Consider the following 14,022-nt stretch of genomic DNA (forward strand, 5'->3'; position numbering starts at 1 on the left):
GAAGGGAAGTGTGGGTGATCTTACACCCTGTCATGTGAGGAGACAGTGAATCATGGTTATCTGCTCTGGGAACAGTGTATTCTGCTTCTCAGCAGCTTGGGGAATGTCTTTCTGTCCATGGAACAAAGCAAGTAAGAAAATAGAGAAAAACAAGCTCGTGCTTTCTGAGCATGAGAAACAGATCCCATATCAAAATTTTACTGGAACAGGAAGGACAAGGGAACTCAAAAGAGGGCTTGTTGAAATAACTTTTTTTATATCTAAAGAGTGTATAAGGGGTTATTTTAAGTATTGGCAATTAAACCTGTCTTGAATGTAAAACCAATCTTGTATTTACTATAGGACAGTAAATATCTATAGTGTTCTCTGTCCCTTTCAAGCACTTTAGTATCAGTAATTTCTTGTTGTTTTGAGAGAGCCTGGTGATGTCACTGTGTCTGCTAGATGAATAAATCATGTTGGGAAGAAATTCAGGGAAGTTGCATACAGTCCATGCAGAGATCTAAGGCTTCTTGTGAGTTTAAGAGTGAAATACTCAAAAGATCTTAATTGAAAAAGTTATCTTGGTTGTCCTGGAAAGTCACCTGTCTTGCCTACCTCATGTTGTCTCATGCTTATCAGTTGGGAGAAGGTCAGAAGTAGGTTTGACAGGTCAATTTAAAAAAATGCATTTATATATATAAAATCCCCCAAACCAAACCACAACTTCTTAAACTCTTGAGATGATTTGTTAAGGATTATATTCAGTATTGTTGTTTTATATTTAATTGCAGCAAATTGTATTCCTGGAGGGGGGTTATATTTTAAGAAGATAAGGTCTGATTGATTCCTATTGTGTTTTGTTTCTCCTCTCTGCCACTTTATCCCGGAATAATACTTGGTTTTCTTCTATCAGTTTTTCAGACAGTCAACAAGATGAAAGGAGGACTTGACAGTGTTTCAGAGAGCAGAAACTTAATTTTGTTATGGTTTCAGTTGCCCTAGGTCACTATGTCTATATTTATACAGGGAGGTGATTTTTGGCCTCTGTTGCTAGAAACCATGCCAACTGCATGGTGGTAAAACCACTCCACTTCTCCCTGAGTCTGAAAATTGTGTGTTAATCCCATGCCACCAGCACCTTTTAGTGTGAAGCTGTTTGTGCCTTGCTCTGCCCTTGGCATACAGGGAGGGCACAGCTGCTCTGAAGTGGGAACCTGAGGTATAGGTTGGAAAAGAGACTTTAAAATGAGCTCCACCCCCTTTCCTAATTTTCTGTGTTTGCTGTGGGCAGGAGAAAGAGCCAATTGGGTCCCTGTCCCACTCATCCCTCCTACAAGTTGAGAGTTGCAAGTGATGAGAGGATTGTTCTGAGCTTTGGGGTCTTTTCCTTCCATCATTTCTTCCCTTTTGACCATTTCTCCCCCAAAACTCTAGCTGGTGATAGCAAGAGGAGAGCCTCATTGGCTTTTGCAGGGGGCCTGGCCAGTTAAGTTTTTGGTGTAGCAATGAGAAGTGTAGGAGGAACTTTACTGACCCTAAGACCTGATAATGGTTTTCGTTAAAAAATGGATGCATTACTATGGGACAAGAAGTTAGAAATCACCCAAACAATGAAGATAATCTCTGAGCTTGTGCAGAGTTGACCTATGAGGCTTTTTCTCTGCTTGTAGCAGCTCCATGAAATCAGACATTGGCATCATCCTGCTCCATCCTAACTTGCTGTGAAATGAGAGAAGAGGAAGTGGAGGCCTTGTATTTCATGTAATGTGGTGGTGTTGAGAATGCCAAATTGGGAGGATTTCCTGGCCTTTCTTGGGTTTTTTTTGTTTTGTTTTGGGTTTTTGTAAGAAGAAAACAGAACTTTACAATGACAAAAATAATCCTTGTCTGCCTCTTCCCTTGCCACTCCCCACCTCTTCTGCCTCATGCATCTCCAGCCAGGGGTGTAATATTTCAAGGCTCCTTTTTGAAGATATTTATAAATAAGTTGCGCTCCATATGTTTGGTTTTTTTTTCCCAAATGATTTCTTGACTGTAAGTCATTGTATTTCTGTATAATTGATCTGTGTGTGGCAGCTTGCATCTGAGGAGGGAAGTCACAAATAGGTTTGGCCTGTGCAAGCATGGAGAAAGGAAATTAAAAAATAGTTTGACATTAACCCTAGCCATGACAACTGGGGAGAAAACCTTTTTTTTTTTAAAAAATGCAAGTTAGTTTAAACTTGTTTTGAAACAGTAAGAATGAATGTGCCTCTTAACTGGTGCAAAGTAAGAGCAGAGAATGATGGGCACAGATTTCTCTCCTGTAGCCTCAGCCCGTGAGCAAAATCAAACTCTACTGTAATTAAATAGATCAAGAAGGGTAAAAAAAGCTAAGTCTGTGAGTATTTTTAGCAGTGAGGAAAAGGACTTCAGCTCAGTTCCTTCCCATACGTGATGGTTATAAATCATGCTACCTTGCTGTACTTCAAAACAAATCCAGATTTCAGTTTCAGTGTCCTCAGTATGGATATTTTGTTTCCCAAAAGTCGAGGTGGATTTTTCTTGCTCCTGTGTGGTTGGGGAAAAAGGGGATGGGTGATGGGATGTCTGCTGCAGTCAGAAATATTTGTTGTGGAAAAATATCAGCCCCAGCATGGCAGGGGAAGCAGATGCCATGCCATGTCCTATGTAAGAAGATTAGGTTAATACTGCAGCAGGGACTTAGGAAAAAATTAGAAAGGATAATGCCGAATTAATTCACACAGGACTACTTTCTGTAGCCCAGTGACAAAACAAAACTGGCAATAACCTAGAAATATAACCCTGAATAAAAGAACTTTCTCCTTCTTTTTTTTCTCTTTCCCCCTCCTCCTCTCATTTCCTCCTTGAGCATCCGAAGCTGTAAACTTTGACTGGGTTTTGAATGGGATTTTTCTCCAACCCCACCACCCCCCTTCCCCTCCCAAGCCTTCATTAAAAATAAAAAAAATTTTTAAAAATTAGAAAACCTGCCTGTTTCTCTAGCTGTGATTCAGTCCTGTGGTGCCTATCTGCCTTGTGTCAAGCCTGGGGCTGTCTGGGGGGAGCAGCACACACATACCCAACCCATGATGCAAGCTTTGAAATTGCACCAAGTGCACTCAGAGCATCAAATGTGCTGGATCATGCTGGGTTTCCAGTAACAGCCAGAGCTCTCTTGGCTCTGAGTGGGAAAAAGTGGTCATGCAGCCTGAAAAAGGGGAGAGAGGCCAAATTACACATTCATTTGGATAATGAGGTAAACAGTAAATATGAGAAGTCTGTCTTCTACTCAAACTCCACTGTTTTTTCCTAAAAGTCTATATTTAGATTTGGCAGCCAGTTTTATCACAGTAATTGGTGCATTGTTTAAACAAGGTCACTGATGCATGTGCATGTTTATCTCTGCTTAACTGGATTGCTTGTTTGAAGTAGAAATACCTCCAAAAATACTATGCAGACTTCTTGAAAACTCATGTACTCAACTCCTGAGCCACATGGTCTCTATTAGAAAATAGATGCAACAATTCATGTTTCGGTTTGGAACTTGGGAGTCCTAAGGGATTTGTACATAAAACTGTGGAGATCTGATTAAATCCTGATTGTATGTCTCACTGGTATATGAGTGTTTCATATGTGTAAAAACATTTTTATAAGGCATAGATGATAAGAAGTTGCTAAGTGAAGCCATGCAAGTGCTCTTCTGTCTCTTGGAATACACATGTTCATTAATTTCATTTAACTCCAGTGGCTGTTTATGTGTTTATAAAACCCAAGGTGGCTTTGTGTTTTGTATTTAGAGTACATACATCTTGACTTGTTGGCAGGTTGGTTCAAGGCCTCAAGATACAATTTCAGAGTTGGATTTAATTGTTCACAGAAGCTCTGCACAGCCTGGTGAGGTAGGAGCACAGTTTACTGGCAGTGAATGCTTGTGTGACCAAGGTGAAAATAGCAAATAACAGCTTGTTTTCCCTTTTACTGATCAAGTGAGTAATTCTGAAGGCCTTAGAGTAGTTTTAGAAGTGTTTTAATCAAGTAACTTTTTGACAATAGTTGGACCTCAAGAGAAGATGGAACAGAAGTACTTTACTGGAACTGCAGGTTATTGGCAGGTCATTTCACAGGGCTGGCAGTAATTTGTTTTGTGGACTAATAGTGGCTTCTTTTGGAAAGCTGGTTTTTTTGTAGGTGTGATGGCTGTCATGGTAGCATGCTAAAAAGGATTGTTCAAAACTGTCCAGGGGTTTAAATAAAAAGCATTTAAGAAACATTAAATGCAAGGGCATAAAGTTCAGGGATTTCTATTTGTTACTTTTTTTTTTTTTTCCTGATACTGTTAAACCATTTGGTTAAAATTTCCATTTTTGCAGTGGAAATAATTGAGGACATTCTTTTTAAAGAGATTGCTGAGCAGTGTCTGGAGTTGCTGCCTGTGCATACTTACAAATGAGACTTTGCATGCTTAATTTGGAAAGGATTGACCTCAGAAATAGGCAGTTGTGCCAGTACTCACACCTGATGAAACAAAAGCAATTTTGGAACTTGGAAGAGCGGTAGCCTCTGGGGCAGTAATAATGAATGAAAAGACACAAATTAAGTGCTTGTGTCATGGGCATGGGCTTGCTGTTGTGTGTAGTTGTTTTAGGACAGGGCTTCAGGAGAGACAGCAGTCCTCAGAAGCACAGTTTTAGTGGCTGGAGCCTCTGTCTGGGGTGCAGTGATAGGTGTTTTGTTTAAATCCTTTTCCATAATGTCCAGTTTTTGTTTGGTTGGGGTTTTATGGGTCCTGCAGTGAGAAGGTCTGTGCATGTGTCACAAGTTTGTTCCCTAAATAGTCTCTGAAGGAGAAATTCTCTTCCCTTCCTCTTTCCTCTCTCTTCAAAGGCTGAAATTATTCTGTGTCCTTCTCTTTTTGGGAGACACTTTTTTTGCACATGTTACCATCACACATTATTCATATTAATTTTTAAGGGTTTTTTTTTTTTAATTCTAATTTCAGGCTTAGTGTTAGGATGTAGAGGTTAAAATGTTGGAGGTCACACAGTGTGAATGCAAGCAATGTCTTACACTGGGACATCTTTCTATAAATCATTCTATAAATCACAGATACCCTCTTGCAGTCTGAGAGGGTGTATTCCTTTTTTTCCTCCACTCTTGTGCTGTTTTGGTGCCTGCAGGTCAACTTGCTTCATCTTTTTGCTCTGCATGTTGTTGCCAGTTGTGAAATCTCCTCCAGCCCTGGTGATGGGCTTGTGGCTGGCTCAGGCTGCCTGTCAAAAGGTTCATTTTCATTTCAGCACTTTGTCTCTGCCCTTGTCTTCTGGCTTTTGCTCAGACTCCAGGCTATTCCCAACAGAAAACCTGTGGAGAAAGAACTCTTCTGGTTAGAAGGTCATTTAAACGTAATAGCTGCTCTTTTTTTCTCCTCCTCATCTCTTTTTCCTTCTCCTTTAGTTAATTGGTTTTTTGGTTTTGTTTGGTGTTTTGTGGGGTTGGTTTTTGTTTGTTTGTCTTTTGGTTTTTTCTTTTTTTTTTTTTTTTTTTCTTTTTTACTACTTTCTCCATGCTGTGTGTAGTATTTGGCCCCACCATAAATGGAATTTTACAGACTCTCTTTCCAAGCTGGTACTGAATGTTTTATTTCCAAACTTCTGGCATCTTGACATACTGGCATGTTTCATCTTTCCTCTTTGTGATCCATTTCTCCATTTAGATGAAGGTTTAATACTGAACTCCTACACATCACTGGATTATTGTCAGTTGTTGCACTTAAATTTGCTAATATTAAAGCAGCAATCTGGAGGGACTGTGAGGTGAGTTTTAGGGTAGTTTTTATACAGCTCAAAGAATTTCTCTGCTTAAATTCAAAGGCTAAAATAATTCTGTATTTCTAATTTATTCTTCCCATTTGATTCTATGCAGCTCTTCCAGTGCCCAGCTCCATGGCTAGCACTTTATCTTGTCATATATGCAGGTTTTCAAACAATTGCTCTTTGTGATTTGATCTGGCAGGCAGAAACCTCCCTGGATACCAAAGCTTGTTTGGTCATGGTCCTTCAGTTCACTGACAGATTCTGTATGTGTCAAACATCATGGGCTTAGATACTTCAGAATTATGTTTCAGATTGTGTGAGCTAATTGTTCACTTTCTTGTTACAGACTGGACTGAGTGTTGTGTGAAGAAGTAGCTCAAATAAAGGTAGCTTATTCTCTGTCATAGGGAAGAGCAGAATAAAATAAGGCCAGCAGAGCAATTAATTTTTAGAAAACATAAAATGAAATTACAAGTCCAATTCCTAATATTCTTGGTGGAGACTAGCATTGGTAGGTCTTATTTTTGCAACAGTCAGAACTGAGGATGTGCTCCTTTAGTTACATAAAAATAAAGGTAAAAGCTTTGTTATATGTACACCTGCTAATTGAGCATAGATACCAAGACCATTTTTGAGGTGTTATTTCACTCATGCCTGTATACTGTACCTTTTTTTCCTCACTTAGTAGGGATTACGCTGCAGTTGGTTTGTATGCAGGGATCTCACCTGTGTTTATCTGGTAAACCCCTTTGTAAAGATTTCATGAATAATGTCCTTTTTCCCTCTTCCCCCCCTCTCTCCCCAAAAATCCAGAACGCTTCAACTGGAAAATGAATGGGGAAATGGAAAGGTAGTTTTGTTTGCTGAAAAACAAAGTCATTAAAATCCTAATTTTGGTAGTAGTATATGATATTTCAAATGGTACCAAGCCCAACCAGTAATCATGAAGAAATGGGTGTCTGAGTGGAGATAAACACTCTTTCATCTATATAGTCAAAAGGACTGTCTTGCAGGAGGTGTCAGGGGGTAAATCAGTTCACTTGTCTGTCTGCAAGGGCTGAACCTGGTGATCTGTGGCTCCAGAGGGTTTCCTCCCAGTTTTTGCCCCTTTTTTGATGGCTTCATGGAGGTGAGGCCATAGAGGAGTTAGACCTGCAGGGCAGGAAACCTGTGAATTTACAGAACTGACAGAAACCTGTAAATTTCCACAAAGTTCTAGGCTGACTGCCCTGCTCACTACAAATGGATTGTTTTACTGTTCCATGCTGCACAGCAGTTTCCAGAGTGCTTACTTGGAGGTCACACGTTTGTTTATTTGCATCAGGGCATGTTGGTAAATTAGTTGGCTGTCTCTGGGTGGTATTGCTGGCAGCTGCATGTGGGATCACGTAGCCTCTGCATGTATTTGGCTTTTAAATCTATATTTTTATGGCACCTGAAGCTTGGCATGAGCTGTTTTGTCATCAACAACAAGAAAAGATTGCTAGCGGAAATAAAATCAGTTCTACAGGTTTATTTGTCATGTATTGAAATGGGATTTTCTTGCTAACTTTTCCTGGTACCCATCCAAAGCCCATCATCTCATAAATTTATATTATCTCTCTGCTCACTTGACAGGGCTGTAGCAGCTTCTTGTGCAGATCAAGGGAATAGCATGGAAAAATGAAGGCAGGTGACTGTCGAGTGATGAGTCTCTTAACAGCAGAGAAATCATAGAAGTTTCGCCTTGGAATTAGAGGGCAGGCATTTTGAAGAGTGTTTCAGCACCTGCCTTCAGGAAGCTGGACCACCACAGAGGAGGAGCTGAGTCAGTCTGCATCTCTGCAGCTTTGGCTGTAGTGAAAGGTAAAGGGCAATGATGATGCAAAAGCTACAGCATGGCTTGGCACAGAAATTTCCAGTCAGGAAAATGAGGTGCTCCCTGGCACTTAAATGTGCTGGTGTCACTGTCGAGCTTGTCCATAGATAGATTTAATTCTCAGCATAGTGACAGTGGAAACAGAATACCTTGGTGATTGATCTGGGATGGGTGAGCTTTCAAGTGTGGTCACTGATGCCCTTTGCCAGCTCAAAGCTCCTCCAATAAACCCATGGCAGCTTTACTCTCAAGATCTCTAATTTGGGCTCAGTAAAGTATCTGTATTCCAGCCATGCCACTTGCAAACTCCAGCAGACTTTGTTCTCCTTGTCATTCTAATTGCAAATGCCACAGTTTTTAAGGTGCTCTTTCATTTCTCCTCTGCATAGCTTCATGCACTAAATATTAAGCAGTCAAGTAAATCAGGTGCACTGGGCAGCCCTGAGCTGAGAACTGATATCCATCCACCTGCAGGAAATGTTGCTGGGGGAAACAGATGCATCTTGGTGATAGGAGATGGGAAGGGGATGTTAGGTCATTAATTACTTGGCCTTGCATAAACAAAAGTTAATATTTTGAAAAGTCTCTAATTTAAAGGGAAGGAAAAAAAATCTTTCATCTTTTATGCTATTTAGCAACATGCCAACAATGGTCAATTGGAAGATGCTTGTGATGGTTTCTGCTCTATATATTGATTACTCCTCCAGGAACTGTTCCAGTGCAGTGAGCTTTGGACTAGTTTTGAGGGGGAAAAGAGCTAAGGGGAGCAAGGCCACAAAATCAAGGATCTCTGCCTGACTGCATTCATTCTCAGTTGTCTGAGGAAGAAGCAGGGTGCAATTTGTTTTACCTTTTCTGCATGTTTGGCTGGTGGTTGTGGACTAGCTGGGATCTTCTCAGAGGGTGTTACCTTAGCCTGTTGTCTTTATTATTTAGAAGAGAGGGTTTGTTTGAAAAACCAAGTGTCATGACTAAACGTTCAGGGTTTATTCTGGGTTTTGGTGGTTGTGTGGGGTTTGGTTTTTAGTTTTTTTTAATTCTCTCTTCTCTTTCTTTCCTCCCAGTCTACGTCTTGGCAAATGTTTTTAAAAATAAAAAGCTAGTAAGTTTGTGCTTGGTCCAAAACTAGTTAGAGTAGTTCAGTCATGGCATGTCTCTATTCATCATTATCTCAGCTGTGTTAAAGGTGAACTAAAATTTTACACAAAGTTATTGCCTTTACTCAAGCACTAGACAGCTTTCAGACAGAGTATGAGCCTCAAACATGAATTTTTTATCATTTTTTTTGCTTTTGTCTGGTAGTATTAAACAACAGATAATCTCAGGAATTTCTGAAGCTTCATCAAGCAGAGCTAGGATTTTTTTGAAAGCAGAGTGGTGGAGAGTGGACTGCCCATGCAGGAGGCCATTGCCAAGATGTTGGTATAAATTTAAGATTGTTTTCAGAGTATATCCCTGAAATTGAAGTACAGTTATATTCCAGTGTAGCAAATCTCCATTTTGTGCATAAATGACTTAAATATCTGGGAGTAATGAAAGAATGCTGTTAAACATGTCACATTAGATGAATAAATGATTGGATTGCTATGAAGAAAACAGTAATTTTCTGAAAAAGCTAAATGAATGATTTTGGCATGAAAACATTACCTTCTCCTGAGGAAAATTTTCTAGCTGAAGATGATGTTTTGATGGAGCAGGTATTAAAAGCAGGAGGTAAGAGTGCAAATATTCCAGAATTCTCAGGTTAATTGGCAATCTTCTTTCTTCTCTTCTGGTTATTTTACCTGCAGACAGATGAGTGGGTGGCTCGGTGTGGTTTGGGATCTCACAGAACCAAAGTGTTTGCAGGCACTGCTGTAGAGTTGGTTTCTTTATGACAGTGACAGTGTGTAAATGCTTCCCAGGATGAACTGCTGCTCTGAAAGGACTTGAACTTCTTTGCATTAATAACAGGACTCTGGGATAAAGGACAAAGTTTTGCTACTTTCTTGCATTTTATATGTAGGCAGGAAATGCTAGAGACCAGTTTTAACACAGTAGCATTGTATTAGTACAGGTCCAGCGTTTGTTTGGACATCATCTTTGCCACTGGTGATGCCTGTAAGGAGAGAGTCCAGTTTGACTCTTAAGCCCAGAATGAAATTTTTGAGCTAGCAATTGAAAAGAATTGTTTTATTTATAGACTAAGGAAACCCATATATCACTGACTTTATGTCAGTAAACATGCAAGTCTTGTATGCTGCTTTTAGAAGCATTTTGGGACAGATCATTTTACACTCTGTAGAGTGCACTGTGAGGTCTCAGCTAAGAGAAGGCAGTTGGATGACTTTTTCTTTGATCACAAAGTGCATTGATCTGATCAGTGGTAATCTGAAATCATAAGGCAAAATAAAGACCATTAAAGTTATTCAGACTTAAACTAAACTGTTCCTGGGCTTCATGCTGAGTGCTTATTGAAGCCTGTCTATTTATGTGTTGTTAGTCCTGTGCAGAACTGTGGCTCAGCCCCTGGCCACACCAATAAAAATATTTTTAAGTAGAAGTGAACCCGTAACTGGTTTTGCATGTTGCTTCAGGCAGTAACTGAGGTGTGGTTAATCTTGCTGTGCCTTCCCTTGCTGAAATGGGTGGTCTGTGGAAATCAGCGATTGATGTAATGCAAGTTGTATAGGGAAGGAGATGAAATGATCTTTCCATATGGTCAGATGTCCACAGGGTGAAAAAGAGAACTAGGATGAAACTGATCCTGGTGGTCATCTCTATCCTCATGCAAAGACAAGTGTCTCCCCTAAATTTTCATTCAGTCCAAAGCACACTGTTGTGCTAAATCCCTGCTTCACAATAACATTGACCCAGCTGGTGTCACATTCTCTCAGCTGAATCATTCCTGTTGGTCATACAGAATCCTCTGATACAGCAGATAAGTGCTTTCAAAATGGGGTTTGCATGGGTGCTCAACTTGATTGTTACATTCCTACAGGAGTTAGAAAGTGTGCTAGAAATCTATAGCAAGCAAATCTCAGGAAGGCTTTGGCTGCTGCACTGGCTGTCTCTGTTTTCTGTCCTCACCTGCCCTTCTGTGTTCCCAAACCAAAACTGTATGTGCAAGCAGAAACTTGTACAAGCAAGGCTTGCAGAGCTGACCAGAAACCTACCTCACATTCTTGGTTTTCTCTGCTGATTATGGCTTGTGCTGCTGAAGTGAACCACATCATCATCTGTTGTATTTTTTTCTTTTTATTTCTGAAGTTTCCTAAAGCCTGCTTTACCAGACTGGCTAATTCAAAGCATTTGTTGAAAGCACTACTGCTTCTTCACTGTTACATTGGTAGAAAAAAGCTCACCAAGGAAAAGAAGGACTCACTACTGAAAGGGATGGGTGATCCAGTAACAGCAAACCCAGTTTAAGTTGGGGTCCTTGATGCTGTGTTTGCAAGAAACAAAGGTTCCAGGTGTCTGTACTTGGTGAAAGGGACTGAGAAAGTGAAAACTACCAGACAGCAGATGAGAATCATGTCAGGAATTACTCAACCCATGCAAGTCCATGGGACCAGATGGCCTCCATCAGAGGGTGATCAGCAACTACTGGTATCATAAAAGCAGAAGAGAAGAGCCAGTTACCTTTTTCCTGGTAAATTTTTTCTCATTTTCACAATGGGTGGGGATACTTCTATCTCTGTCCATATTCACAGCTCCTTTTGCTTCCTTGAGGAGATCATTACTCTTGGTGGTAATTTTAGCAGAGTTCTTGTTCAGATACATTTTGTCATTTCAGACTGGTGCTCTGAGCATGACTTCTACAAAGCACCAGAGTCAGCACTGTTATTTTTGATGGGGAATTTGCGTTTCCATGTCTGAGCTGTATCTACATATGAGGTTCTGTGTTGCAACTTCTTGAACATGACAGCTTTAGATAGGTGCTTCAGTCACTTCTAAATGAAGAACGTAACCTCCCCACTGCATAAGGAAATTATTTCTCTGCCTGACCAAGATTTCTGGGTGTCTCCATCCCTGTTCTAGGCAGCAGTGATCCCCTTTTCCATGTATACATTTAAGGAAGGAAGCTTTTGCATCTGCAGCTGTCAGGAATGTGCTTTGGCTGATGAATGCAGTCTAACTAAAAAGCAAGAACCCACAGTGGGTTAGTTAAGCTTTACTGGTCTGCCAGACCAGATTATCATTTTATATATCTTGAGAATTAGTTTTCATTTTCACTTCATTGCCAAGTGTCCGTCAGTGGTTCCATTAGAAACCCCCTATTTTCAGGGATTGAGTAGACTGGAGATTGAAGTGTTCTGATCTAAAACTTGGCAAGCGTGATCTGAGCTCACCAGTGGATATTTTCTTTATGAGATTTTAAAACAGTCAGCTGTTTCCTAAATTGTAGAGAAGGCAAGGGTTTTTTTCCTTCTTGGTTAGACAGATAGGACTTTTTCCATCTTATTCATTCCAACTAGATCTATAAAATACCTTTTCTGTTGTTAAAAAAAAAAAAAAAAGCTGGGGGGGGGGGGGAAGGGGAGATGGTGGGAGAAAAAGGAGAATCTGCCTGCTGACATGTTCTGTTTGCTGGAGGATCATGTCTCAAAACCTTCCCTTTGGTCTGTTGAAGTTCTCTTTGGACTTGGTGAAGTCCTACCCACCCTCTCTGTTCCTTTTCTCCTCCCCCTTATTCCCTGTCATTATGTTAAGTTTCAACATTTCTTTTCCTTACTCCATTCATCCCCTTTGCTGTCTTCTCCAGGAGTTCCAGTGCTCGATTCTGATGAATCCACCTATTTTACCTCTCTCTAAAAGGCAGCTGAAGTATTCCTAAGTTATAGGACGTACCTGTGGTAAATAGAAACTCAGGAATCATCTTTATGCTGTATATTACTTTATATTTTACTGCTTAAGAACAAAATGTGCCCGGCTCAGTTAAGTATTCCAACTTTTAAAGCTTTTCTGAGACTTTGCAGTGACTCTAGAGTGAAGTACTTCGGCATTTTTTTTTAGGGGATTTTTTTCTTATTTTTTTTTTTAAAAGCCAAATCTTTAATGTAGACTGAAAAAAGTGAAGCCTGATTGGTGCAGCACACGACTGTGGTTTTTCATGTCTGGGTTCTTTTAGTCATTTCCTGAGTGCTTGGTGCAGAAATGTGACAATGCAGGAAATGGCAGCAAGGCCTCGGTGCCATTGGAAGCCCACTTGCTGGAGGGGAGGACACATCTTTCTTGCTGGAATGTAGAAATACCTGGTTCTTGGATTGAGGCTGAAGCTTTTCAGGAAGAACCTTTGTTGTCTTGCAGTCACAGGGGTGAAGAAAATGACTGGGGCATTAAAATGGTGAGTGAGGAACTAGAGCTCTCTGATTCTTCACTGACAAGGAGCACAAGTTAAGAGCTGAAATTCAAAGACTGGAAAATGAGCACTTACAAGAAGTACTGCAGCTTCTCACCCAGAACCTCCAGAAGATCATTGTCGGAACAAATTGCTGGCACTGCTGCCTTGAAAAACTACCAGTGGTACCACCAAATGAAAAGCAGGAAGATGGATAAACAAATGAGTTCTAACCCCGAGAAATCACTCAGGGTGTACAGGTGGCAGACGTATCCTCGGCTTCCCTGGAGGATAAACAAAAGAGAGTGCCTGGAAGGGGAATGCAACCATCCAGGTCTTGCCAAGAGTTCTATGAGTGTGGATGCTCCCAGTGCTGATGATCTCCACAAAGGTCCAACAGAGACATTTTTCCAGGCAAGGAGTAGACCGTTCCGGGTTCCCTTCAATCGTTCTCTGTCTGAACCCGTGCCACACGTTGGCAACAGGGATGCAAAGCCATTCCTGCAAGCTGTGCATTGGGTGGACTCTGAACAGCAGGGTGATTTCATCCGTGGCATTTTCTCTTCTCTCTCAAGTGGCTTTTCAAAGATAATGAGCCGAAAAGGAGAGCCTGGCAGTGAGGCAGTAAGTGAGGGGAAGACAGATGATAGTCAAAGTGATTTGAGTCCAGGTAATGAACTCAATTTTGTTTCATTCTGCTTCTGTTTGTGTAGCAGCTGAGTACAGTGAGACGTTCTTTGAGAAGTACTATAGTTGTTTAAATTGTTTTTTAACTTGGTTTCATTAACATGACATAGGTGAGTCTCTGTTATGCTATCTCAACTTTTTAAAAGAAACTGAAAAAGGGCCTTTCCTGGTGAGGAAGTGGTGTATGATGTTTTGCCATGTGCTTTTAAAAATTCATATCTCCCTTTAAAAACAGGCATCATCTAGTGAAAAACAATAGCATTTCTATCTCAGAAACACTCTGGGTGTGGGGTATGCACTCCTGCAAGCACAGGAGCCTCTGCAGTGTTGTAGTGCCCTGATTAAGCTATCAAGCCTGC

General features: G+C 40.6%; 1 protein-coding gene across 6 annotated transcripts in view; it reads left to right on the forward strand.

The window, feature by feature from the left end:
- Positions 1 to 14,022, forward strand: part of RASAL2 (RAS protein activator like 2) — a 176,191-nt gene that overhangs the window by 41,178 nt on the left and 120,991 nt on the right. The window contains exon 1 of one of the 6 annotated variants that reach the window (XM_071751160.1): positions 7,495 to 7,643. The exons of 4 other annotated variants lie outside the window; for them this stretch is intronic. The gene's annotated coding sequence lies outside the window, so the exon portion shown is untranslated. Of the gene's footprint in view, positions 1 to 7,494; positions 7,644 to 13,553; positions 13,647 to 14,022 lie in introns of those variants that run through there. One more of the 6 variants, XM_071751159.1, reaches the window with a different exon arrangement.

This window comes from Heliangelus exortis, chromosome 8, assembly GCF_036169615.1.
Source record: "Heliangelus exortis chromosome 8, bHelExo1.hap1, whole genome shotgun sequence".
NCBI lineage: Eukaryota > Metazoa > Chordata > Aves > Apodiformes > Trochilidae > Heliangelus > Heliangelus exortis.